This window comes from Calypte anna, chromosome 3 (assembly GCF_003957555.1).
Source record: "Calypte anna isolate BGI_N300 chromosome 3, bCalAnn1_v1.p, whole genome shotgun sequence".
In the NCBI taxonomy this organism is placed as follows: Eukaryota; Metazoa; Chordata; class Aves; order Apodiformes; family Trochilidae; genus Calypte; species Calypte anna.
In genome coordinates this window covers 55510091-55537120 of record NC_044246.1, presented here as the reverse complement: position 1 = coordinate 55537120, position 27030 = coordinate 55510091, and the positions used below count along the sequence as shown (strand labels likewise).

Genomic DNA, 27030 nt, shown 5'->3' with positions numbered 1-27030 from the left:
AAGGCACATGATGTAAACAGAATTAAGGGAAAGTAAGCCTGTAATAATGAGAAGATTTTCAAAAAACTCCCCCATTTTAATCTATTCAGACTAAAACTTTGGTTTTATCACTCTAACTGTACATTTTGGGATTTTTTTCTTGAAAAAAATGCTTAAATCTGCTAAGAGAAATCTTCTTGCAGATGGACTGGTAATAAAATACAAATAGAACACTAAACATGAAAAATGTAACACACCGTGTATTTTTTTTTCTTTTACTTATTTCATCTTAATTTGCACCCAGTCATTTTCATGCTGAGCACCTCATGTAGTTAAATAGTGTAAATTAAATTTCACCTTTTTAACAGGTGAAAATGGTGAACTATGTTAGTAATTATTTCAAGTTTTGCTGCAATACAGAAACAACTCAACAACTGGAAGACACCTAAGGGTTTGAAAGGACAAGATACACTGGCTCTTAACAAAAGCAAGGAAAACATAACAACTGCATGCAGCAACTTGCAAGGCAAGAAATCCCTCTCTGCAGAGCCTTATGACCTGGACTATTAACCTCTGAAGATCTACTCAATGACCTGGGGGTGCAAGAGTTTACCCCTGCCACCCACCCGTACCCACACAGATATCCCTTCCCTGACTGTGCATCAGGGCTAGAGCAGCAATTCATTTCTTTCACATACTCACCCTACTTGGCTCTGAAATCACACCGATTTCAAAAGAAATCCCACCAGAAGTCAAGGCCAGCCCACGCTCCCACAGCAGACACTGAAAACCCCTTGCTCCTCCCAGGCACTGAGCCCCACACCTGCCCTGGCTCGGGAGAGTGACCCCACTGCCACAGCTCACACCCCAGTGAGATGGGCTCAGCCCTCAGCCCACCTCCCCTCATGCCCCTACAAAGGGCTGCAGGCACAGGCTCTCACCAGACAAGGAAAGGCAGCAGGCAGCTGCAACAACCCCTGCAGCTCCACCCATCCCACAGGCTGCCAAAATGCAGGGTGAAAGCTCCTGTGGGCCACATGGTGTTCTCTCCTACCCTCCTGGCCCTACAAAGCTGGGTTCTTGACAAAACCACAAGCACTTCTCATCCAAAAGAGTAAGGGGAAAAGGTAAAGAACACTAGAACCCCCCAGATTAACCACACGGGAAAATTGCAACCATGCTGCTATTGACAATATGCACAAAAATTGCAGCAGTTTAATATGATATATTCATAATATCCATCTGCATTAAAAAAATCATGGATTTGCAGATAGGGCAAATTTCTGTTACTCACCAACAACCACTACAAAGTCAGAAGTAAAGATTACTGGAGTCCATACAAACAGAAAGCATTTGATGAACTCTATATTTGCAGATTCAAGAGAAGGTCTTTCTCCACCTACAAGATCTTGGTGTCCTTATATATAGATCCCCATCCCTACATCCCCTACATAGATCCCCATCCCTAAAGCTGCTGCTCCTGTAACAGTAACACATGGCTACACTACGTCAATTCAGTATGATAAACGAAAAAAAATCTCCTGAAGAATGGTATTTAAGTTTTCATAAAAACTAAGCTCCTCCTGAAGGATTTTGCCCTGACAGTCGCAAGAGAAATCCTTCATTTGTTTGGAAAACAAGGACATACCAAGAGCAACACAGAGCACTTCCTTATAGTGCCTTTTTGACTTCTCTTGGCCATGAGCTGAACAGCATTCTGCATGACAAAATACATCTTTCCATCTGTGTGCTCAGCTCTTCTTCTCCATGCTGAGATTATCAGCAATGGTGCAAGATACAGAAGAGGCTTACAGATGTAACTGTTCATCATTATATAAGATCTCAGCTGTTGTCTGTACTAATGCATACTAAGCCACTAGGTAGGTGTGCACGCATAGTACATAAGAGAAAACCATAAATACCAGCACTCATTTTTACATATTTGTTGTTAATAACAATAAAATTTTGAAAGACAGAGCTTAATAACCCTATAGCACATTTTACAGATATTTCACCTGCAGATAAAAGGAAGAAAAATTTAGAATACAGGAGCAGGAGAATTTGGAGGGGAATTCAGAAGCACTAAACCTTTCTTTTCCTCAAAAAGGTATTTTTTCCACTCCTTTCCTAAAGACCTGATATTTTCATGCCTTTATTTCCTAATATTATTATTTAATATTTGTATCTGTGCCACTAACACAAAAGATCATCTCAGCCAACTCAGTGTGACTTTGAAGATCAAAACCAAGGAACAGAAGAGAAAATTGTCGCGGAAATACTATTAAAGGAAGATTTAACTTAAAATCAATTGCTTTTATTCTAATGCATTCATATAATTACTTGCTTCCCCTTTTCCATAAACTGGTTGTAAAATCTCTTGAGACAGAGGACTATTGTAGTGTATACTCGCCTAATGGCTCTATAGGGGCATATTTAAAAGAAGAAAAGCAATTTATATAACGCTTTATACGGGCAATCACAGCTCATCAAGTTATTTTCTCTTACACCTTAAATCAGTCCCATTTAAGAGACTTTTCCCATTTATTATTCTACACTGCCTTTCCAGAGGAAAAACAACAGCCTGAGGGGGAAGGAGGGGGAGGAAGGAGGAGGAGGGTGGGAGTTGGCATGCACATATACAAAACCTTCCAAGGACTGCACATGCCTGAGCAAATTCACTCTTCTGTCTGTTAAACATTCCCATCCCAAGACTTTGTTTCAAGACACATCCTCATAAGGAATAGCTGGACCTTGTCTGCATGGCTGTGAGTACCAACACGCAGTATTTAATTTCAAAACCCAGTCATATCCCATTCTGCTGAAGGTTGACTGATGTTATTTCTTTGCCTGTCTTGCTTTTTCCTGCTTGCAACCATCTCACCAGCCATGATTCATGTTACATAACTGCAGCTTGCTAAAAACAACAGTTATTTGCCTAGGTAGTGTGTAGATTGATGAGGTAAACCCAGAACTTGTTTATCACAGAACCCAGACAAAAGCTGCTACTCAAATAATATGCCTGTGTGACATAAATGAATAAGCAACTGCACCAGCCCTGTTTACATTCAAAGTTAATTAAATCTTTCAAATTCAGAATACTGTACTCTCGACTACTCAGTGCCTCTTTTCACACCACAATATGCCATCTCCTTAGTGCATATGCATTTTATTTTTTAAGAGTTGCCCAACCCTCCCCCAGCATTAAAGAATAACAGTTGAATATTGAACCAATTAATTTCACTTGCAAGAACTCTGTATTGCTTTAATGTTTTGGCTGACTTTGATGAGACAGAATCCTCCTCCCTGAGTAAGATGTAAATTGCTTGCATTTCCATTCTTACTCATACCCCTGTTTCAGTTACAAAGTATACAAGCAGCAGCCAGAGAGGGTTAAACAGTTTTCCTGTCAATGCTCCGCAAGAAGCAGCCTCCGTATTTTAGCAAGGCAAAGAAATCTGTTCAGGCCCTCTGTATTCAGCATTATTCAGCACTACTGGGACCATATTGCAGGATCCCTCAATGCCCACCTGACGGTGTGTCCTCTATATTATGCAAGTGATGTGGTCTCCCCAAGGCAAATCATCACCTGACCATCCTGGTCTTTGCAGCTGAGCTGTATCTACTGACATGCTCTGTGGAGCAAGCCATGGGCTCGTAACTATGATCTCTTCTCAGTCACTTCTCCAGGGGGATAAAAAGACAAAAAAAAAAAACTCCAAAAAACCCAAACAGAATAAAAATTGAAAAGCTCGTGTTCCTGACATCACCACCACAGCAGAGCAATAGGGAGGTGACTTGCTGCTGGGGTGAGGAGGCAGCAGCAGTGGGGGCCCTGTGCAAGCACTGGCTGGATGCAGAGCCCAGACCTGAAACTAGGTCTCAGCCTGCTCCACTGCAGGGGAAGGGAGGGGGAAAAAAAAAGGCAGCACTTTCTCAGAGCAGGAAGAAGGGGAGGCCATGAGCGTTTCCTGTTGTGCAGCTGAAACAAGCAAAGACGTCATTACATTTACACTCCCTCAGGGTGTCAGCAGATTGAGGGCCAAAGTTCAGTCATTTCCAATGCACTGCAAGAAGGGAGGTTTTAGAGGAGAAACCAGCAGTGGCTTTATTGCTAACAGTGTTCTCTGCACTTGCATAGCAAAACAGCTAAGCAGCGTGTTACCAGGCTCAGCTGCAAAGTATCGTATGTGACTAGAAACAATATTTGCTCAGGAGCCATGCTGCTCTTATTTTTCTTGTACAGCTTGTGTAAGAATAGTACTACAATACGGATATGCGCTGAGCTCGCACTAGAGCACACACTGCTGCAACATCTGGATATGAAGCCTTACATATTTTTGGATCCCACAAAGTAAAATGTGTTTGGTGAATGCACTTGGGGTAAAACTAGAGTGTAAAACCACAGGATTCCCTTGTCAGATATGGCTGACAACCCAGCAAAGAGAATACAGATGATGCTTTTCAATTTTGGCCTTGCCCTTCTGAAGCAGATGAAGACAGGGCCCAGCTGAAGTCAAAGGACTAAGGCACAAGAGTTGCACAGTGGCATGTGAGAGCTCAGCATTTGGTAATTGATGGACTCACGTCCATCTGTCTGTCCGACCCTGGACAAATCAATAGTATTCTTGCTGGTAAGCACAGAGAGAACCTGGATTGCAGCTCTTCCCACCATTACTACCATAGGAAATGGTTTGGTTATAACTGATCCTCCCCTGGGGCAGACAGGCTTATGCTTCACTCTCACTCGTGAGGCATGTTCTAGACCCATTTTTGTTAGTCTCTAAACAGCATGTCAAATTACAGTGATAAGCCCAGCCATTCCACAAAAAGCATGGCCCAGCAACAATCTCTGGCACCCAGCACACCAGACTTTACCTCTGTATACCAAATGAAACATCTTGGGCAGCAGTTCTCTGCTTGATAGAAGCTGATTTTCAAATGGAGGCATTAATTCAACAAACCTCAATGAAAAAGTTTACCAGGAGTCTGAAAAAATGTTTTTCTAGATTCCCATCTCATACCACCAACACCAGTATTCTTGCCACATTTCTGCACTAACCACCCAGTGGTCACACTGAGAACTTTAGCCAGCCCTTCAACCTAGTAGTCATTTGGAGTATTAAGAGCGGAAACTAGGGAACCACAAGTCTGTATCTTGAAATCATTATAAACCCTATCTTTCATGAGACCAATGTAATGCCACTGTTTTACCAAAACTGCTCACTTTACTAAAAGAACATTAAGTTTAGTATTTTTAATTATTTATAAATGAAACATTTGGGGTATACTGTTAAAAAATATACTCTTCTACAAGGGTGTGAGCTGATCTGGTTGTTTTCTACCCTTCCCTTTGGAGGTCAATTTTTTAAAAGACACTTTCTCTTGAGGATTCATGCCCAGTTAGAATGGAGAAACATCTACTGCCACTTGTTCTGACGTTAGCTTGAAGATTTAATCCTGAAAGTTGTTAGAGAAACAGTATTCAACAGAATTCTTCAATAATAATAATAATGAAAACAAAAACAGACAAATTACTCTTCGGTGTTAACAATGACTTGCAGTACACAATACACAATCTGAGGGAGAAAATCTGATCTTAACTTTCCATCAAATCAAAGAAGCATTAACTTTAGTAAAGACAGTTTGGATTACTTCAACCAGAGTAAAGTGATCATAATCTGACCCTTAAAAATGTGTGTGCTGGGTCAGAATCCAGCCTATATCATACACAATGACAGGTGTAAATAGTGACATTCTCCTGAGAGAAGGAAAAAGGGGGCAAGACCTTCAAAGTACTGTAAGAACACTCCATGAACAACACATAAGAGAAACTTTCGATTTTCTGAAATCTGACCATGAAGCACCATGCTGACTCAAAATAAGCTTGGTCAACTATTTTTAGCCCCTTATCCAAGACTGAAAGAAATGCACCTGTAATGTGTACTTTTGACTATACTGAGACAATTGCAGAACTGCAGCACATGGCCAGGCTATGTAAGCACTCAGCATCATAATATTGCAATAGGTATTTTTCACACATATATGGCTGTCTGTTGCAATACAGTTTCTAGTAAGAAAGAACAAGGAATCACAGTGTTTTCACACACCTATCCATGTACTGGTTAGCTGAAGAATGGTTAAACCATCTCTACCATGGTCTGAGGTGAGAAAGTACCATATCTGTATCTTCTCTGCAGTATACTTTGCATCCAAAGAGGACCCTAATATTTTTTAAAAAGAAGTATCTGTTGTGTTGTGGGTTTTTTTCAATTAAAGTTTGAAACTTAAAGGGACAGATGCAAACTGAACTGGCCTCATTGTCAGTGCCCTTTGTATGCTGAAGAAAACACATGTTTTTCCACTCCAATACAGAAGTCGATTGCAGTAAGTACAAATACATATTGAAACCAACTTCAACTACCCACAAAATATTTAACACCTTTACAGATGCCCACAAATTCCATTATAATACTACCCTTTACAAGCCATCTGTGTAATACTTAGAGAAAAAAACAATCTGTATTATATCATTCAGGAATCTAAACTATGTACAAGGCTTTTGTAATTCTTTCACTTCCATCTGAAAGAATGTTTGAGAAATCCAAGTGGAAAATCCACCACCTTGCGATTTTTTGTTGACCTGTCTCATCACTAAGGGAATTCTTTCAAGCAATCCTGTAAACAGATTATTAAAACACCCTGTGCCACTTTTATGAGGAAAACAAGGCAAATAAAGATAACAAGGTCCAAGCTGCCAAACACCTGATAGCAGATAGTTATTAGCTTCGAAAGATACTGCAGAAAACAGAAAGGCTTGTTTTTCACTGTGAACCTGGTGCTGGGTCTAAATACAGCAGTTACTGGGATGTAGCATGAGAGACTGGCCACTGTGGAAAGCCACAATCTGACCACCAGTAAAGTGGAAGCCATCCAAAAAAACCTGAAGTATCCCCCATCATCTCCCTTCTCATCTAGCACACTTGGATGCCCCACACCATGCTCTCCTGCCCCAGGAGGACTCTGCCACCAGCACTGGTGTACCTCAGGGGGTCTCCAGCCACAAGAATGCATAGCCTCACATTTAGAAGCTACAGGAAAAATGCTCCACAACGGGGAGAAAAGCATCACTGCAATTATGTGGCAAGGACTGGGTGGGTTTAGGGTGAACACTTAAACATTAAATTTCAAATGGCAGGTGTGTGCAAGTGTTTGTAGACATATAGTCTAACAGTGGATGTATGTGTGAAGTGTGTGTAGCCATACGTAAATACATACACTTGTGTGTGTATATATATAAAATAATATATACATCTTTGTATATATATAATATATATACACGCATACAAAATAAGGGTTAATACATGAAAAAGTGATTTAGCTAAGTGGAACCAAAACTCTGTGATTGTAAATGCCTTTTATAAGTAATGACTTCCATAATTCTTTGGACAAAACACATTAAATCCTGGAAGCTCAGTGCGGGAAAAGGCAAGCCCTTATTCTGGGGCTTGCTCAAGTATTTGTATTTTATTTTAAATGTCTAATAAAGACAAAGCAGATCTGAAATCCATGTTTATGAACCTGCGGTTTTTAACAATAGGTAACCTAATTTCAAGAAACCAAAAGCAATTGCTAAAATATTTATTGAAATTGCATTCATGGAAACAATGAGAAAACACTATAAAAATGTTAGAAATATTAAATCAATTTGACTGCTTCTGTATCTTATGAATTCAACAAGATCCTAGGCAACAATAATATTTAGAATAAATATTTTTCCTATGGGAATAGCATTTTTGCTCAAACTGACCAGATGATATCAATTAAATAAAAACAAAGATTAGACACAGAAAACACATCTACCGACTTAAAAACAAAACTATACTCCAGTGAATAAAAAGCTTGCTTAAGACGTTTACTTTTCCTTTCAAAGATCTTCTTGCATAGGCTTTTTTCCCCTTAAAGTATTTTGAACTAATTTCAGCCTACATCTCTTCACTAAAATTTCAGAAAGCACATGCTACTCAATGTTAAATATTGCACGCATGCAAAAATAAAAAGATTAATATATCAAATGGAAACCTAACACAGATTCCACATTCTGCACTTATACTATATGCCCTTTAAAAAAAATAATAAAAAAAAAAAGGAGGGGGAGGGGAAGGGAGACAAAGAGCAAAATAAATAAAAATCAGTGATACAAAAATACAGTAACTTTCTACGTAATACACCATCTGTTCTGCCAGCAAACCGTGCTGCAGCAAGCCACAGGGGCTACAGCTATGAAAAGCCCTTGCAGAAGAGCCAAGCGTTGTAATGAGCAGTTTCAGAAGCCGTGGAACTGTACCAGACACCACAGTGAGGAGGCAGCCGGCGATGAGCGCAGCGGGAAATTCGCCGTCCCCTCCCCCTGAGGACTTGGGGGACCCGGGCTGCCTCGATGTCCTCGGAGACCTTCCCAGATCTTGCAATCCCAGGGTCAGAGGTTTACAGTGTACCAATAAATCTGGACAGTGCTGAGGAGCAAGTGGAAATTGTTTGAGGTTGTGGTGTTTTGCCGTGGCTTTTTACAGGAAGGTTTTGTCTCCGGAGTTACAAACACAGTAAACTGGATTTCCCCGACTCCTCCACAGACCACACCTTCCCTGATGCTTCTCCTTCCTCTTGTGCTACAAAATGTGCACACAGAAATAGTTTCCAGAACACAGGAATGGGCACCCTAGTACTCCTGCTACCCTGGAGGCTCATTAAAAATAGGAGCTGCTGTTGCATGCCAGATGCTTGCTCACTGTTGTGTGCCTTGCAGCAAATGAAGTGCGAGTCTTCCAGCCACTCAGGCAAAGAGACAGACAGGAGAGATCCAGATTAAAGAAGTGCTGAGGGGTGTTCTGTTATGGTTAGGAAGGCCAATTAAGGTGTGCGTCCCTCTCCTTCCAGCTGGCAAAGTCTCAGGTACTTGGGATTATGTAGTAAGAATTTACTTCTGCCTCTTCTATTATTATTCATTAGGCATGTGTTAAAAATGTATCCTACCTCTTCCAGCCTTTGGTTGCAATATCAAACCAAATGCATGCTTTAGGGCAAGACCTTCCTCCTTTAAACCACGCTTGCAAAGGCTTTGCTTTTGCTCAGCGTCACCACCTCCAGAACAAATTATAGAATTGTAGAACCCTGGGCAATTAGGAGACCATACCTGGACTGCAGGGAATTCACGAGCCAACACATTATCAGAGCTCTCATTAATAAAATAATAAATTGTGCAATTACAGTGGGCTGTACACATACCTCAGAGTATGCAGTAAGGCACAAATTTAGAAATGGAATGTTTCCAACAACCAACAAGAACTTAAACAGGCAAGGATCCTTATCAAACAATTAGGTTACTCAAGAGCTGCTCCAATAACTGGCCCTTTTTGCCCAGGGTTATGCATTCTAAAATATGTCATAAGCTTTGGGTGATCTGAACTTTTTCCTCCCTTCTTTTTTTCATTTTTTGTTTGTAGTAAAAAAAAAAAAATTGTTCAAAAAATTTTTTTTCATCTCTAATCAACCCATCAGGTGCAAAAGTCTTTCAAAATTACACCTGGAAATGGAAAAACTGCAGAGAAATCCAGTTACCAGTGATAGCCCAATTCAATTCAGTGCTAATGGGCTTCAGATGGAGGACTAGATACATAGGACAGTAGGTTATACTAGAATTAAACATCACACTAAAACCTTGAAAACCTACCATAAATATTGGTTCTGTCTTCTTTATGAGGAACTGTACCAGAAGCAGGAAAAAAATCTCCAAAACTATGCCACTTGAAACAAGGTATCAGACCTCACTTTAAAAAAAAAAAACAAATGACATCATGCACAAAGTGAATTGAAATGCAAGTTTCTCACATCTTAACCAGAAGTTCCAAAACCAGATGGTGGGGTTTCACTGGGAAAAGCAGCATACAGGACAGGCAAAAGTACAGCCTCCCAAACTCTGCAGGAACTGTGAAGTCCTGATGTCCAGCAAGTTCCTTTCTCAGATGGGTCATTACTAGCAAAAAAAAAAAAAAAAAACACCACAAAAAACACAAAAAACCCAAACAAACAACCACCACAGCTCTGAGCAACTGTCATTTTTAACACTTGTATCTAAGTATTTTATATTCCAGTCACAATGAAAGCACCTTAGGATAGATAATATATCTTTACTTTTTCTTTCCAAATTACCTTATACCATCTGGCAATGTAACACTCATTTGCATAGAGAGTTTCGTTTTGCATCTTCTCTGTCTGAAGTGTCCAGAGGCTGTTTTCATGCAGTCAGCTTTTCCAATATTCTCACCTAGTGTTTCTATATTCAATGAAGAGCAAACCTCATATGCTGGAGGTTTCCATTTATAAGTTGAGACAGTCACGAGGAGCACTATTTCAGCAGTCCAAGTCTTATCTACAGCTGATGGCAAAACACTGGCCTCGTGAGAAAAATCAGTAACAACTTGCCATTCTGCACTTTTATTGAAGTCAGGATTTGATTCAAAACGACAGAGTTTTCATTTTATTCACAAGAGATGAGGCAGTTCACACAGTAGCACAAGCTGTGCTGAGCACAGTTTGATGTCATCTTCTCGGCTCTGTTGCACTGATTAGAGAACTGTGAGATGAGTGGAAGATGTTTTTCTGCTTGACATCAGAGAAAGTGAAGGTCAAGCAACAGGATACCAAGTGTTAGCATGATGCAAGAATTCTTTATTATATTTTTCATTTACATAAACTATTGACACAGATACTCTGTTCATGGAATGATCTTCTCTTATTCAGCTGTGGTGCTGAAGTGTGTAGTGTCCTAACAGAGGGGTGAGAGTTAATGAGCACCACGCACAAGTTGACTGTCACACACCACCAATGACAGGGCCTCAAAAAACACCCTTTCACCTTCTGACGAGGCTAAGAGTGATGCAATTATATCCTTCAGAAAAAAAGGACATAAAGGAAGTCAAAGTGCTTCAACATGAAGGCAAACATCTTCAGGGTCCAACTAGAAGTGACCTTGGCTGAATCAGTCACAGGCAATAAAATGGGCCATGCTCAGCTACTGACTGTGCTGGCATCATCTTATCAGCAATGTACCAGGGACAGTGAATAACGCTTTAGAAAGATCACCTGGGCAGATGCCCATACCCATTGCACCAAAGTGAAACCACAGCAGTTCATCATAGAGAACTGATATAATTTTTCACCTGTTTAACAAAATGTGACTGTGTACATGCATCTATACGCACACTTGTGAAATAAATGCTCATACACGTCAATAATGTAGTTTATTTATTTAAAATATTTTCTTTGATATTTAAATAATAGCAAAAGTTGAACCTACACTGAATCTAGGACAAATCCTCCTCTGGTGACAAGCCAGACCTGCAACCACAAGCTCTCATGAAGTTACTCCAGGTATACTGTACTGTGAAGGAGACAGAACATGACTGGAGGCAAAAGCAAATGCAATGATCATAGAAATATAAGTTACTATATGTCTATACTTATACATGCATGCTTAACTATTTCTTCCTACAATATAGCAAAACCCCTCAGTTTTCTGGTGTAATGTTTATGGGGGGAAAAATGTGTATTGGTGCCAAAAACTGTGTTTTTAGGCAAGATAAAACAGGTGTAATCCAATCATCTGCATGTGATACTCTCTGAATAGCGTAATAAATCTGGGAAGCACAGCCCTCTGTTTTGTAGTGTGTGAGTCTGTAAATAGCCACAACATCTATTTATTACACTCTTGGCTTGCTAGACAACCCACTTGACTGAGAAAGAGTCAGTCAAAATAGGTTTCATTTATTATCCTGCTTGCTAGTTAAGTGGGTTGAACTAATAACCAGGATCAAATGCTACTAAGTTAATGCAGCTAAGTTAAATCAAGAGAGTCCATAAGCAAAAGCAAAGAGAAACACCTGCAAGGATTGATCAAGATAAGAAGGAATTGTATTCTGTGTATAAATGATCTGTGCAGATGTCAAACAACAGTAGTTAGAGGATGCTACCACTGAATGCAAGCTGTTGCCTTCTATCAGATCCTAGCTTTTCATCAAGACATCCCTGTATGATGGACAGGGATTTTAAAAGCTGTAGTTCTAAAATTCTTTAGGTTGAGGATTTAATGTTAGAGGGAGACCTGATCTGATAAAAATTATTTCTTGTAGGCAATTATAATCCACTGTCAGTCACATTCAAGCCCCCCGTCCCTCTCCTCTAGGCCTCATTCTCAAATGGTACCCATTCAAAAATGTGCATCCAGTATTCTTATTTTCTTCTTTATTACCAAGGCCATAATAGAGAAAGAAAAGTAAATGTTTCTCTCACAGTCACTCCATTTGTGGAAAATAAGCTGTACTGAAGCTTTTGAGAGGTGTCTGTAAAGGATGCCATCGTCCCAATGTGTCTCTTTCCTGCTAAACAGAGAGCAATCCCGGCCGCAAGGGAAGGAAAGTCACAGTGTATCTACTGAGAGCTACTTTGCTGTTACTGAGGAACAACAAGCAAAGACCCCAGACACACCACTATAAAGCATCACATAAAATATACAGAGCAAAACTGAAGCAGAGGTCCTTCTCCTTTCAAACTTCAAGTCAATGTGTCTGGGCCAGCCTGCCATCACGGAAGGGTCAGGTTGATAAATTGATAAATTCCAAATGCTGAAATCTGCACAACTCAGAAGCAAAACAAGAATTTCCAAGGTGGTGTATAAATGCACCTTCTCCTTGCTCCAAAACAGAAGTTCTGCAGGCTCTGATATCCTTTCATTTCCTTGTCTATTACTTTCTCACCTCTCTGTCAAGCCTGTTCATAAAAGCAACACAGACAGTGATGAATTTTTGTCCACAAACAGATCACTAACCAATTTAATGGAATCACTGAACAGCTACATGGTAACAGTTTTCAACTATTAATGAGCTGAGTTAAAAACAAAGCAGAGAAAACAAAGGTACCGTATGTCATCCCTTTGTCTCCTGAGAAATGCAGATGAAAATCCTGTCAATAACAAATCAGACCAAAGGAAGGTGCTGTGGGAACCTTTCTACTACTGTGTATCAGTTCTACCATTCAACCTTACTCCTTTGCAAAAACACAGCTGACCAAAACTGCCCTGCTAATTACTCCAAATTACATAGTAGCTTTACTAATGTATGGCTGATTCTAATGTTATTCATTAATAATTAACATTACCCACGACAATAAACTTGGTCAAAAATTAGTATAAATTGTGTATTTTTAAAATTAGTAATTAAGTAAATGAGAGATCAAAAAACTGAAGAGGATGTGAACAATACGCAACATGTATCAAACATAAAAGTTGTGAGACCAACTTTATTGCCCTCTCCATCCCAACATTTTGCCACCATACTGAGGTACAGCAGAGGCAAAAGCACTGTATTTGACATCACTCTAGCTCTAAAATACTACAAACACCTCCAGTGAGTTTGTGTTTCACTCACACAATTCCCTACTCAAGTGTTACACATAAAATTACTCCTACCTTTAGATGTACTCTTCAGATTTTTTCATAACGTCTTGCTAAGCCTAAATCAAAATTCAACCATACCTCACAAGCAGCTTAAGTATCCATTACTTAAATCTTAAGAAAATGAAGACTCTAGCCAACTGGCACTATAAGAATATCCACTGTCTTTTAGAGAAATTTGCTAGGACCAAGCACAAAATAACAGAGCAGCCTACAAGTTTTGTTGGACACCTTTTTACTAAGAATGGTGGATGTAATTATGTTCACATTGCTTTGCAGAGATTTTAAAGCAAAATCTCTTTACTACAAAAGTCTAGTACCATGACCTCTCCTGGCTATCAAAATAGCCTATCATACCACAAAGTATCAAGACATCCAACTTTTTAGTCTGAAAGTTCATTATTATATTCTCCCTTTACTAAAGTGTACGAACTTTATTAACTAAAGCAGGACAGGAAATTTGATTCTAGGTGTATATGAATGTCCAGTCAAAGACAGAAATACCTTTTTCACTGGAGAACTATTTTATCTCAGACAAATGAAAGGAACACAACAGTTTCAGAAATTCAAATCTCAAGATGAATCAGTGTTTGCAGGTGTCACAGAGCACTACGTTAAAGGCTGCCAGCATGTGCATCCATCAGTTCACCAGAGGCCTGCATTACTCTCTAGAACATTTCTTCTTCATAGCTAATGCTTGCATAGAAAGAAATAAAATAACTCTCAAACTTCACATAAACTGGCAATGGTTAGAGCAAATAAAGATATGTTTTCCAGCTAGCTGACCTACTGTAGCTGTCTCTGAATGACATGGAACATGAAACTCCACATCCTGTTAGGACTTGGGTGAACATACTACACTGGAACACTGAGCCATGAAGACCATAAATAGATGCCAGCAAGTTAGCCTCCACCAAATACTGACTTTGGTCTAAACCAAATTGTTTTTGCTCTAAGTAAATCATGTCATGTCCTGTTGTCAAGGAAGGGTAAACCCAGTTGTTGTTTCATGCTATTCTTTCTTGATAGAAAAAAAACAGGTTTTGTTCTAATGCAAACCATACATACAAAATACACAAATATATACGGTGGACCACTTGTGTTATTTAACTCCTCTAATTCTCACTTTTCTATTAAAATGAACTATACATTCAAATTACCTGACTGCTTTTCTTTGTATGGAATTATCAATAAACTAGTAGCCATGTACTGAGGGAATTTATATCAAATTATTAAATCCACATTGGTACACTGTATTACTTTAAAAATATTACAACCCAAGTGGTACATTTCTTGTACCCATGATTCCCATCCAGAGAAAGTGGAGTTAAAAAAAAACAACATATAGTTTTTTGCTTACTCATATCTAAATCTATGAAAAAGTAAAAGGCAATATTCACGTTTAGACTGTATTATTGATGGTGAGAAATTTATCAGAAGACCATGAAAAAAAAAAAAAAAAGAGAGAGAGACTTTTACTTTGACAGGCAGAGTTGCATATGATACTTGTAAGTCTTCTGATTATTTCACACTGGGGATTTGGAAACACCACACCAGATTTTTTTCCCCTGTCCATACCCTCTCACCCCTTTTCCATGCTCATAGCTTTGTGAGATAGATCTCTGGGGACAAATGTTACTGGGGGCAACCTGCTACAAATGCATGGCTAGAATAAGTTTAATTTATGAACAAAATAAGAGGTTTATGGTGCTTCCCACTTGCTATTTAAGACGAAAAAACCAAAAACAGACTTTTTCAAAGATTTCCATATTATTTCAATTCACCGATGATTTCTCAAAGTCCAAGCAGGAGCTTACTAATCAGTTATTATGGAATAACTTCTAATACTTTTATTTACAATGCAGTTTTGCTCTCAGGCTGTCAGACTAGCACTTTTACAAGTCCTAATTTCACTTGAGAATGAAAAATATGGCTCCAATGAATTGCTTTTTAATACTTCCTGCTGAAACAGAACAGCTGTTATAAAGTCTTATAAAAATATGTAAGCCCAAAAAAAGAGAAACAAAACTGTACAAAGGTGCTATTTCCTATTAAAATGGCAAAGCCAGCTTGAAACTTCCATCTTTCTGTGCCACTTAAATTAAATGTAGCATTTTACACTCCATTTACCATCTAGCTTATGCTTCCCCTTGTTGTTTCTTCACTTCTTCAGGGACTGCTAGATAGTTCCTTCTATTGAAGGGAAAAAACACAGGTAAATTGCAGGAGAAAACCTAGTAACTACAAAAATCATTCTCTTAATCTGTAGCATACTACTTCAGAGATGCTGGTCAAGAAAATCTATTGCGAAAAAATAATCTGCCTCTTTAAATAAAGAATTTTTAAAGCAGTTTCCTCATAACTTATCAGACCTTTTCCAAGTAACAAAGGTATGCAGTCCCTGCACTCAACACTTCTGTGGAGCTCCCAAGAGTATTAGCAATAAACTCTTGATGAAAACTTCACCCTATCAGATCTACTAATAATTATGTATTCCTCCTGCTAGGAGGACCAATAATTTAAAACCACACACTGTCAGATTCACCTCTTCTCAACAACTGAGGTAAGATGGATAAAACATTTTCCTCTCTTTACCCTGTGTGAAGGCCACTGACACGAAGAACCAGCTTTTGCTTCGCCTGGTTTATGTCTGGACCAAAGACAGACAGATAAAGTTAGCACTCAGCTCTTAAAATCTACTTGGAATTCTTACACAGAATCAAGTGAGAAATACCTGGAAGTAGAACTTGCTGAGTTCTGCTTACAAAGCTGGATGGATAGCTACCAATATAACCAACCACAGCTTATTACTAAGCCCCACCGTACTCAAATATGAAAGATAGCTTGCAACATTTCATTATACAAGTCACATAACCATGACTCCTAAATAGCAAGCTTTTCCTCTTTGATGGGTATTGCAATATTTTGCTAGCCAAACCATTTCTGACAAACACTCAGCTCCTATTTTCCATTCACCTTACCTGAGATAAATTTCAAAAGCACTAACTGCCCTTGCTGATGACTCAGAAATGGCAAGAGGCACATGGAAAATGATACTCACTGCTTTCAGTTCTCTTTACATGAAGTTCACCTGAACTCTTTTTAAAACAAGCACCTAAATAAATAAGTAAATAAGTATGGCAAAATGTTCAGCACTAGATTTCCTGCTTTAAGAACTTCCAGCTTAGTTAGGGACATGCAGACCAGTATCGTAAGCTTCATTCCAGCCAATGGCATTAGAAATAGTTAAAAGTCAAAAAAGAATGGCCTTGCAGGGTGCCACCACATAAACTAAACATGATATACTGCCAAACACTCAAGCAGACACATGTACCCATTATTCAGCAAGGACCACATGAACACATATGGCTCTCTGTTTTGTCTTCATAGTAACAAGAAGGTTAGTAAACAGATCGCACATATGAAGCAATCTAGTCACTTGAGAATCTAAAAAACTGCCTTTGTAAAGAAGCGTTCTGCACTGTTGCCACACAATGAGACTTCGATACACAATTAAAAGTCCTCTATATTAGTCCTCTAGGACAAGTGCTACTCAGTTTTATTCTTATCCATAGCAGTGACGTTTTAACTTGCCACCTCAACCAGGATGTATATGCCTGCTATGCCAAATCGCCATTGAAAAAACAATAGCAATACAATAGGCTATAAAGCATTAAAGATTTTGATTGATCTGTCAGCAGAAGTAATGACACTTACTTCGTACCATAGCGCTGCTGCTTTTGCACAATTGAAAACCACAGTAACTTTATTCATATTTACAGGTAACAGTAATAACCTTAAAAAAAAACAAGACTTCACATAGAAAACACCCTGTCAGCATAATCTGCACCACTAACAATTTTTTTAAAAAAATTAGGCAAAGTAAAAAAATAATGAAGAAGGTAATTTGTACAAGAAGTTTCAGAAGTTTCTCCTGACTAGAAGGACAAGGAAAGATTTAACATCTAACTGTAAACAGACAAAAACCCCAAGTTACAGGGCATCTATCTAAATATGTCCACATTTCAAACCTAACAGGCAAATACTCTCCTATCTTTAAAAACAGATGTACATTTTTAGCATGTCTGCATATCATTTTCACTATCAAAATACTAAGGATTCTGCATTGCGTCCTTAGTACCCAGAGAATCAAATTCATCTGGTAGTCAGTAGTAATTCATAACAACAATTTAAAAACCGGGCCCACTGAATCTGTACCTTGTTAGACCAGTAGTTCTTTGAATTCAGTAATTACTGTAATTACTCCGTGCCCCAGGACTCCTTATGACAACAGGAGCCCCCTTGTGCTAGGAGCTGCACAAACACGGAACTGAAGGAGGTCCATCGAGCAGGGGAACACACATCTACTCACTAATCGCTTGCTTTTGCCATCCCAGCTACCCGATTTATAGTTCACGGTACAGATTTACTAGGGGAAAAAAGTAACACCCTTGCTAAGTAGGCATAAAATGTTTGCTGTATTATTTAATAACATACAAAACCAGACAGGCTTTAATATAAAGTTGACTTGATTTTTAAAATGAAAGGAAATTATTTAGCAAAATATTTCTGCGGAAACTCATTAGTATTTCTGTTAGCTTAATTTAAAAGGGTACCTAAGAATTACTGTAATAAAAAAAGCCTTTGAGTATAAGTTTAATTTCTCCAATTACCATACGAAGGAGGGAAAAAACCCCAAAAAACCAAAACCAAACAAAAAAAAAGAAAACCCACTCTAAATAACATTTGACCATTGCTGCCAACTAATAAGAAAAACAGAGAACTCTTTTTCTGGGAAATTAAGCTCGGAAGACGTTTATCGTTGTCCTGGGGCGAGCCCCAGCCGCCTGTCCGCGGAGACAAGGCAGGCTGGCCAGCGGCCGGCCGAGCTCCCGGGGCCGATGCCGGGGCCTCCCGCCGGCTTCCCCACCCTGCTGCCGGAGCTCTTCAGAGCACCGTCTGAAGCGGAGACATCACCTCCCACCCCTCCACTTCGGGCTCCCTCCCACAGAGGGGAAGGCCTTGCCTCCCGCCAGCCCTCGACGGGGAGGTCGCAGCGGGGTGCGGAGGTGCGGGGCATTACCCGGGGTGAACCGGGGTTTTCCCCTCACCGCGCCGCTTCTCCTATACGGCGGGGACGCGGCGAGACACCGGGCAGCGTCCGTCCGTCCCCGCCGCCGGGGCTGCCCCCGCCGCGCTGCGCGGTGCCGGTGTGAGGCATCCTGCGCGACAGGCGCGGACGTGCCGCTTACATAATCACCGCCGGCCGCACGCGTACCCCGCGTTACATAAGGAACCGAGCCCCTGCCAGCCCCCGCCCGCCGCCACCCCCGCGGCAGCCCCGCCGGCGGGCGGAAGGAGGGAGGGCCCCGGCGGCGGCCCCGGCCGAGCCCCTCGTTAACCCCCTTCCTGTGGCGTTTACACGTCATGGAACATTCCCGGAACGGGCCAACGTCCCACCCACTTCAGGGAACAGTCACCGCGGCGCAGCACACACAGGCACGCACACGCACCGCCCGGCACAGCGGCGGGTCTCCCCGCACACACGCAGACCCCCCTGTGCCCGTCGACATCCCCCTCGGAGCCGTGCTGCCAGCCAGAGCGGACCCTCCCTCCCCTCTCCCCCAGCTAACCCCGACGCCCTGCCCTGCCCTCTCCGCTGGGCGGCCCCGGGTGCCCCCTCCCTTCTGCCCTCCCCCACCGCCGCTCCCTCCGCTGGGTGCCCCCCCGCCGCAGGGCGCCCGAGGCCGTGGAGAGAGCCCCGTCGGGGCGGCCCCCCCGCGGGCGCCTCTCCCCGGCGGTGACCATGCCCATTCCCCGCCACAGGAGGGGATTACGCAAGGCAGCCTGCGCCTCATCTGCATACACTTACAGGCTGGGTATTCCCCGCATTTCCTAACGGCGTGTCACCGACAAAGGCCTGTGCCCGGACCCGGCCTCCTCCTATGCCGGCTCAGCGGGGCGGCAGGCTGGGCCGACCCGGGCCGGGGGAAGGGCCTCCGGCCGTGGTGCCCCGGGGACGGCGCCGGTGACTACCAGTGCCCTGAGCCGCCGCCACAGAGGTGACTTACCGATCCGGCGGTTTTACAGCCCCGCCGGCTTCCCCCGCCGGCGCCCTCCCCCGCGCCTCCCGCCGCCTGCCCTCCATTTACCCCTGCAGCCCCAAGGCCGGGGGGCGCCCGGCGGCAAGGCCAGCTGCTCCGGCGGCACTTGGAGCACCGGCGTCAGACCCTCCCGTTCAGCAAAGCGCTCTCTCCGTCGCGGCCCGAAACGCAGTCCCGCGGCGCCCCGCACCCCAGCCCCGCCGCCGAAGTGCCCCCCCCCCGCCGCCAGCAGCCGCCCCCCGCCGGCAGCTTGGCGCGGCTGTCAGCTGGTGCCGGTGACAGGGGACGAGCGGCGGGCAAGCGGCGAGCTGGGAGGAGGGGGCTGCCGGCAGCAGCCGCTGCTGCTCACCTGGGAAGTCACCGAGGAGGAAGGAGGGAAGCCCTCCCGGTGCCCTTGTTGTTGTTGCCGCTGCTGATCCCGCCGGGCGCTCTTGTGGCTCCTTTGCTAAGGGCTCGCCTGGAGTGAGGTGGCTCGCGGTGCTTCTTTATATATAAAGACAGACAGAGATATTCCAGCGGCCGAGGGGCGCCCGCTTCACGCACTTAACGTAAGGCAGGTCATTTCTCTCCCTCTTTTTGGTAAGGATCATCACCATCACCCTGACAGTGGCGGAGGGGCTGGTGTTGCACGGGGGAGAGGCGGAGGCCCGGGAGCCGCAGCCCGCCCCGGCCGGCCGCGGCGGGAGGGAGGGTGAGAGGGAGGGAGGGAGGGAGGGAGGGAGGGAAGGAGGGAAAGAGGAAGGGAGGGAGGGAAGAAGCAGCTCCGCGCTGCAGGCGGATCTGCCGGGCTATTCCTGGCACCACTTCCCAGAACAGAAGTTACGGGGTGGCGAGCGCGGGGAGCGCGCCGCCCGTGACGTCACCGGGTCCCCCCGCGCGCCGGCGGGGACGCGAGCGGGGCGCGACAGGCAGCTCCCGGCCGCGGGGTGATGGGCGCCGCCTGCCCTGTCCTGCCCTGCTCGTGTGTGTCCGTGTGCGGGTGTGTATGCGGAGAGGTGGCGAGGGGAGCGCGGTGCGCCGTGCGGTCGGGGAGGGGAGGGAGGAGGCAGGGCTTCGGAGGGCGAAGCCGCGGCCTCTCCCCGCCGGCGGAGACCGCCGCTCCCCCTCCCCCTCAGTCCCGTTCCCCCCCCTCCTCGTCGAGGGAACTCCCAGGAGAGCCAGCCCCGACTCGCCCTGCACCAGCCGTGCGTCCTCCTGGCCTGAGAATTTCCTCCCAGGACACGGGATCCTCCTGCCCCCTCCCTCCGCTTCCTTTTTTTTTTTTCTTTTTTCTTTTTCCTCTCTCCCTCCCCCCCGGCCCCTCCGCTCCTGCCTGGACAAGATCATCACGTTATGTCAGGGAGAACAATACAAGGCCGGGGCTCCCCATGCCGGCCGCAGTCCCCGGCTGCACAACCTGCCCGCCAGCGACGTTTGCCCGACCCTGGCAAGCGCATCTCAAAGAGCGCACGGCTCCGCCAGCGGCCGCCCTGACCCTCTCTCAGCACCTTACGACACAGCCCTTTGCAAGGGGCCGCGCAGCACGGAGGGGCTCACCGCAGCCCCGGAGCCCGGCCAGCTCTCCCGCCAGCCCGTGGCCGGCACGCCGAGGGCGCTCCAGGCTCTGGAGCTCTGCCGCAGAAACACGCATTTATTTTGACAGCCTCTCGCCGCCAGCGCCGCGGCGAAGCGCCTTCCCCGGGAGCGGCCCGCACCACCGGGAGGACACACGGACGGACGGTGCCATCGGGGGCCATGTGCCCCGCCGAGGACCGCCGCCACCGCCTGACGCGTGCTAACGGCGAGACCCCATCTCCCCTCTCCGCAGCTCAGGGGGCTGCACGCAGCCAATGAGCGCCCGTAACGTCATCGGCGGGGCGGGACGAAGCCGTGCCGGGGCCGTTGTCGGGGCCGGTCTCACGCTTCAGCCGCCGGAGCCGTCCCGCCCCCCGGGTAGAGGCGCCACAGGGGGAATACCCTCCCGGAGGGGCGAGGCGAGGAGAGGAAGGGAGGGGAGGGGAGAGGCGGTGCTTGTGCTTCCCTGGACCGCCCCACCGCGCTCCTGCTTCTGCGAACCGGCAGCCGGGTGCTGGAGCCGTCGCTGAGGCAGGACCTGGCCCGGGTCTGGCACCGATTGCTGCTGCTGGCTACAGCGGCTTTGGGTTATTCACACCCGAGGGAGGTTATGAGGAGCAGCGTTTCTCTGCCTTAGATTTGCTGTGGCGGCTCGGAGAGTGAGGTTCGCCCACTGGTTCTCTCACCCGGCCGCTCCGGCAGCGCTGGGGTCCCTGCTCGGGCTTCGCCTGGTTTGGCTTCCCCGTGGCGCAGTCTGGCAGGGTCTTCGTTTAGTTTTTAGGGCAAAATGACTTTGCTTTGGGGAAGCCATTCACTGTCACATCAGAAGTCCTATTAGCGCCCGAGAGTATTACCTTGATTAAAATAAAAAAAATAATCAGCCTCGTGTGAAATGGAAAGAGGCTGTGCATAAATCCTGAAAGCACGTATTCTTATGGCAGATGCCAGGGCGAATAAAACCAATATTTTGCCATTTCAATAGTTAGGAATTTCTATTCTATTTCTATTCTAAAAGTCATTCCTGCAGCTTTTAGGGAGTAACAACTCAGTGCTTGGGGCTGGCAATACAAGGGCACAGAATCTATTAATAAATACCTTGTCATCCCAACGTGGTCCCTGACCCCTGTTGACTTTGATGGCCTTTGAGCCAGGTTCACAGGACTTCCTTGTGCTCAATCCAGGAGGTTCAGAAGAGTCTGGGTTTCTTTGGCCTCACTTCAAGTGACACGAGCACGAGCATCTTACATGATCGTAATCTTACAATAACTGAGAGTTGCTCCTTATTCAGTCTGTGAGCATGTCTGTTTTCCTGATTTTCAGTGTGGTACTGTTGTTCCTGAGACTGGGTATTGTGTGACTGGAATTATTCTGTCGGGGCAAACATACTGACCTTGGGTTTGTGATCGTTATTTGATGTCATGTCAGAATACATCAATCAGAGACAGGAGTCCTTAAGATTTGTTTTAAGTTGGGGTTTTCCCATCCTGCTGCTTTCCAGAGCAACTGTGTTTACCTCTGCCACCAAATGATGGCTGCCAGTGTCTTCCCCTCTGGGAAGCTGCAGATTTCTGACCAACGCATTCAACTTCTTGCTGTGTGCCCAGCATTGTCAGCCTCTCTCCCACCTCTCACAAGACTTCAGGAGTTCATTTTTATTGTCACAGAGACCAACTCACAGAAGCTACTGCAAAAAGATTCAGTATCCAAAATCATTTTGAAGAAAGAATTTACTGACAATTGTTCTCACGCAATACCTCCATAACACTTTTCAAAAGAAGGGTCTTTTCACAGTTACCTTGGTTATCTGGAAAAGTTTTAGTCTGTGGCCTTTCCCACATTCTCTCAGTATTGTAGCATCTGAGCCACAGACGTTTTCCTTGCTGTGGCTCCCCAATGGACACAGTGGAGTTACAGCTCCAGGGCACCTTAGTGGTCCCAGAGAAGAGACCGAAACTTCACGTGTGCTCAGAAACTTCAACTATTATACATAATTTGTATATACATAATATATAACATATATATAACATTATGCATATACATAATTTGCAACGGGCAGCTCCAGGAGTCCCTAGCTTTCCTAAACAAAGAGGCAGGGAGCTCTTTGCATGGTTCCTTCAGCCCACTTGTCCTTTGTGCACCATTTTAGAGGAATGGGTGTAACTGAGTGCAGGCTTACCTGTATCCCTGGCTGATACCCCTCCCCTCCTATGGGGAACTGGAGGCAGGAGCACTGGCTCCCAGAGGCAATGCAGCTGGGATGCTGAGTTAGTTTTCCTCACAAATTCCTGCCAGTAACTCCACAGGGAAGCAGAAGACAACTGATTCACTGTCCCTCGCCTACTTGTGACAACAACATAACTCAGTAATGATGTCCTAATAATGATGCATCATACTATCCTATAATTTCCCTCTGGATTATTTTTTTTATGTTTACATCCAGCATTTAATAAAGACATCACTCTAACTAAGCTGAAAAAAGAACTAAGGGAGCTTTCAGGTGTGAGATTTACAGCTGTTATTTAAGCACAGATTTTGCAGATTCATCAGAAGACGAAGTAATTCTCACTGCTTGGATAGCACCGTGGCCATCACAGCTGCACTAGTAGCGAGCACAATGCAGAATTATAATATTCAGGAATTATGTTCACAGTTTATGAAACATTATAAATTATTCTGAAAACTTGGTTTGATCTCAAAAGATACAGAATTCATTGGTTTTATAAACTGTGCTGATCCCGAAGCAGATAATAGAAAGCATTGCATAATTTTTCTGTAATACTGCAGCTGAGTTGAAATGTTAAATAACCATTCCTAAAATAGCTGACAGTTTTAAAGAAGTTCATCCTTTCTTTCTTGGGGAAAACTACTTGGTACCTAAACCTGTGTGCACAATCACTTTATTTCTTCACATAATTGTTACAGATTGAGCCACTCCAGAAGAGACAATTTATTTATATAAAGGATTGATACTGTCTAGTGATTTCAGTGTGAGGAGTGTAAAACAAAATGGAAATTAAATGCAAATTAAAATTAGTGTTAGTATAATTTTGGTATAATTTTGCTGTTTAGCATCCTCATTCTTAAGGTCTGATTAACTGAGAAAATCTATGGGAAACTTTCTGGGAATGGCTTTCCTCATAAATAAGCAAATAGTGATCATTTCCAATCAATGTTGTTTAAAGCACATTGTGTTTATTTGTGTAGGGGCCTCCTTCCCTTTTCCTTCACTTCTTTTTCCAAATGCCTGGACTGCAATGTCTCTTGCTTGTCTTTGTCCCTTTGCCCTCATCACTGCCTTTTCTAACTCCCTGCTTACAGTGTTCCTTACGCTTACCAGTAAAACTGCAAAATACCTGGGGATGCTGGGACGATGAATACCCAGCAAGGATGAGTGTCCCTACCACCAGCACTTCCTCAGGGACTCCTGGAGAGCCGGAGGGAGCACCTGCAGCAGCTCTGGGGCTGGGAAGGTGGGTGAGAAGGGAGACTGAGCTAGATCAGAAGACTCACTTAGAGTCCTGAACGAGCTGCATGTCTCCTCTTTTACTTTGGATTCCAAACACATCACAAAATCAGCTTATAGAGAAGTATTAACCCAGATAACTGAGGGAATTTTTATTTTGAGAGATACTTACCTTCTACTGACTCTCTCAAGCAATTTTTCTCAGAGATAGCAAGCAGTGATGCATTTCAACAGCATAAAATGTATTTTCACCTACCACGTTCCACTTCCCCATTGTGTCTGAGTGCCAGTTTCACTAAGAAGCAAAAAGCAAAACACATCACCAGTTCACCCTCTCAACACCTCTCCTTTTGTGTTCCTTGGATCCAGGCTGCTGTATCTTGTTTGTCTGCTCTCCTGTGTAAGCAAGGGTAATCTTTCCTCATAAGGGAGTGTGCCCATGACTCCTCCACTGAAGACAAAGAAGTCACAGTGAAGTACTTCTTTATCCACAACAGCTTCAAGCTCATGTGGTATCAAATGGTGTGAAGGAGCCAGGGTGGTTAGTTTGAACAAGCCTGTGTGTAAATAACTCTGGCAGAGGGCCCAAAGGAAGGGGAGTACTATTTGCCTGGCAATTAACAAATGGCTGAAATGGCTGTATTTCCTGAAGGAGAAATATTTCTCTGCTATATTGAGCTTTCCTTAAAAAAAAAACAAAAAAACCCAAAAACAACCACCACCAACAACAAAAAAGTTATTTTCTCCACAACAAAGTATTTCCAGATGCAGAATTAATATGCTGCGTGTATCAACAGCTTGATAATAACATGTCATCACTTGACCTTGGACTAGGGGTGTGGAAATGAAAAAGGAAGAATTTTCTGAAATTATGCCCTTTCATGGGAACATTGTTTAAAGCCCATGAATTCTTGGGTGTGTGTGTGTGTGTGTGTGTGTGTGTGTAAAAATTTATTATTTTTACTCATTTCCATTTTTTCACAGCTAATTAACAAGCTGAATAGGAAAATCTACAATACTAACCAGAAACTCAGCCAAGTGGCTAGGTATGCTTCTCATGTGAAATAAATGAACCCTGTAAGTGCTATAGCCAGGTTCTCTTTGATCATATTTTTTTAGTATCACAGCCAAATTAAGTTTTTGAAAGACCTTTACTTTTAGGTATTTTGGAAAAATATTTTGCCAACAAGTGGTCCATATTATGAAGCACTGGTTATTTATCTTTAAATAAAGAGTAATAGCTTCTATGTATTTTGTATACTGTGCTAAGCTCTCTCCCCCCCCCTTGCCCCACTTTTTCTAGGAAGAGCTGAAGAGCTTGCCAAAGACAGGGAATGATTTAGCAACTTTTGAGTTATATATAACCTGAACAATTAAGTGACTTAATTTTCTAAAAGCTTACCTATTTATACTCCCATTAGACCTGGTGGCCTTTCATTTAGCATTCTTCTCAAACTGGCAGATTTCAGTTTTGCATCATCTTCCAATTCAAAGAAACCTCGACTGCTTCACGTGTAGAGAATTTCATGTATAGGCTGGAGAGAGGAGCAGACCACTCTTCATAGTATATAGAGACCACTTGAAAATAAGGAAAAGGAGAATATCTTGGCAGTTCAAAATGGCATGAACTAAGTTGTAGCTACCTTGGATTCGGCCATATTAAGCTATCTCCTTTACACTTCTGGCACATGCCATGGGAACCTTTCTAACCACGTTGGTTGCCCTTCGGGTTTTGTATCTCAGGAATCTTCCCACAGGCCAGTGCCCCAGGCATCCTTCCAATACCTTCTTTCATCACTGATCCAGAGGGAAGTGTGCCACCTACTGAAGGACCTCAGCCACGTCCTACACCTATGGGACTTTCTGAAGAGCTTTTCCTTTCCTGAACACTACTGATTTGAATAAGGAATTAGTCTTCGGTGAAAGACATGAGAAAACACACTCCAGGCTAGCTCTGTCTAATTTATGTGTAAGCAGTCTAATTAGAGATAAAAATCAATCCTCTGTCTGAAACCACGCATAAGTGTTATCTCTATATTGCCACTTTTGCCAGAAGTGGGATAAATATCAAGAATTATTTCTGTAACTTTAAGGAAATATTAGATTTGGGAACAGTCAGCATGGCACATGGATGTGTTTGCAATACTGACATATGTGGCATTTACTGTTTAGGTAAATATTTTTTAACAAATGAGTGAACAAATTCCTTTACTGTCAGATGGTAGTTACCTTTGATAGTGCACCTTCTTCAGTTAGTAATTTGATTGAACAAGCTCAAAGGAAACTTTATGCTTGTTGTTGTCATGACTTGTTTGGCACAGCTACAAAGTTACCTTTGGTTACCTGTGTCTCATGCCATTGAGTTATTCATGTACAGTAAGGCATCATTTTTGCTCTCAAAAAAAATGTTGAAACAGATGTCAATG

At 43.5% G+C, this 27030-nt stretch overlaps 1 protein-coding gene and 1 long non-coding RNA gene across 7 annotated transcripts in view; one reads left to right on the top strand and one right to left on the bottom strand.

Annotated features, from left to right (window-relative positions):
• The window catches only part of HIVEP2 (HIVEP zinc finger 2), a 142025-nt gene extending 121597 nt beyond the window's left edge, over positions 1 to 20428 (bottom strand). For 3 of the 6 annotated variants that reach the window (XM_030447288.1, XM_030447289.1, XM_030447290.1), the window contains exon 1: positions 19937 to 20428. The gene's annotated coding sequence lies outside the window, so the exon portion shown is untranslated. Of the gene's footprint in view, positions 1 to 681; positions 791 to 3506; positions 3668 to 19635; positions 19680 to 19936 lie in introns of those variants that run through there. The other 3 variants (XM_030447291.1, XM_030447292.1, XM_030447293.1) reach the window with 3 other exon arrangements.
• Positions 19249 to 26602, top strand: LOC115598041. The gene is made up of 3 exons (XR_003987344.1): positions 19249 to 19545; positions 24479 to 24611; positions 26362 to 26602. It is a non-coding gene; the product is annotated as an uncharacterized LOC115598041 (long non-coding RNA).
• Positions 26603 to 27030: the final 428 nt, after the last annotated feature.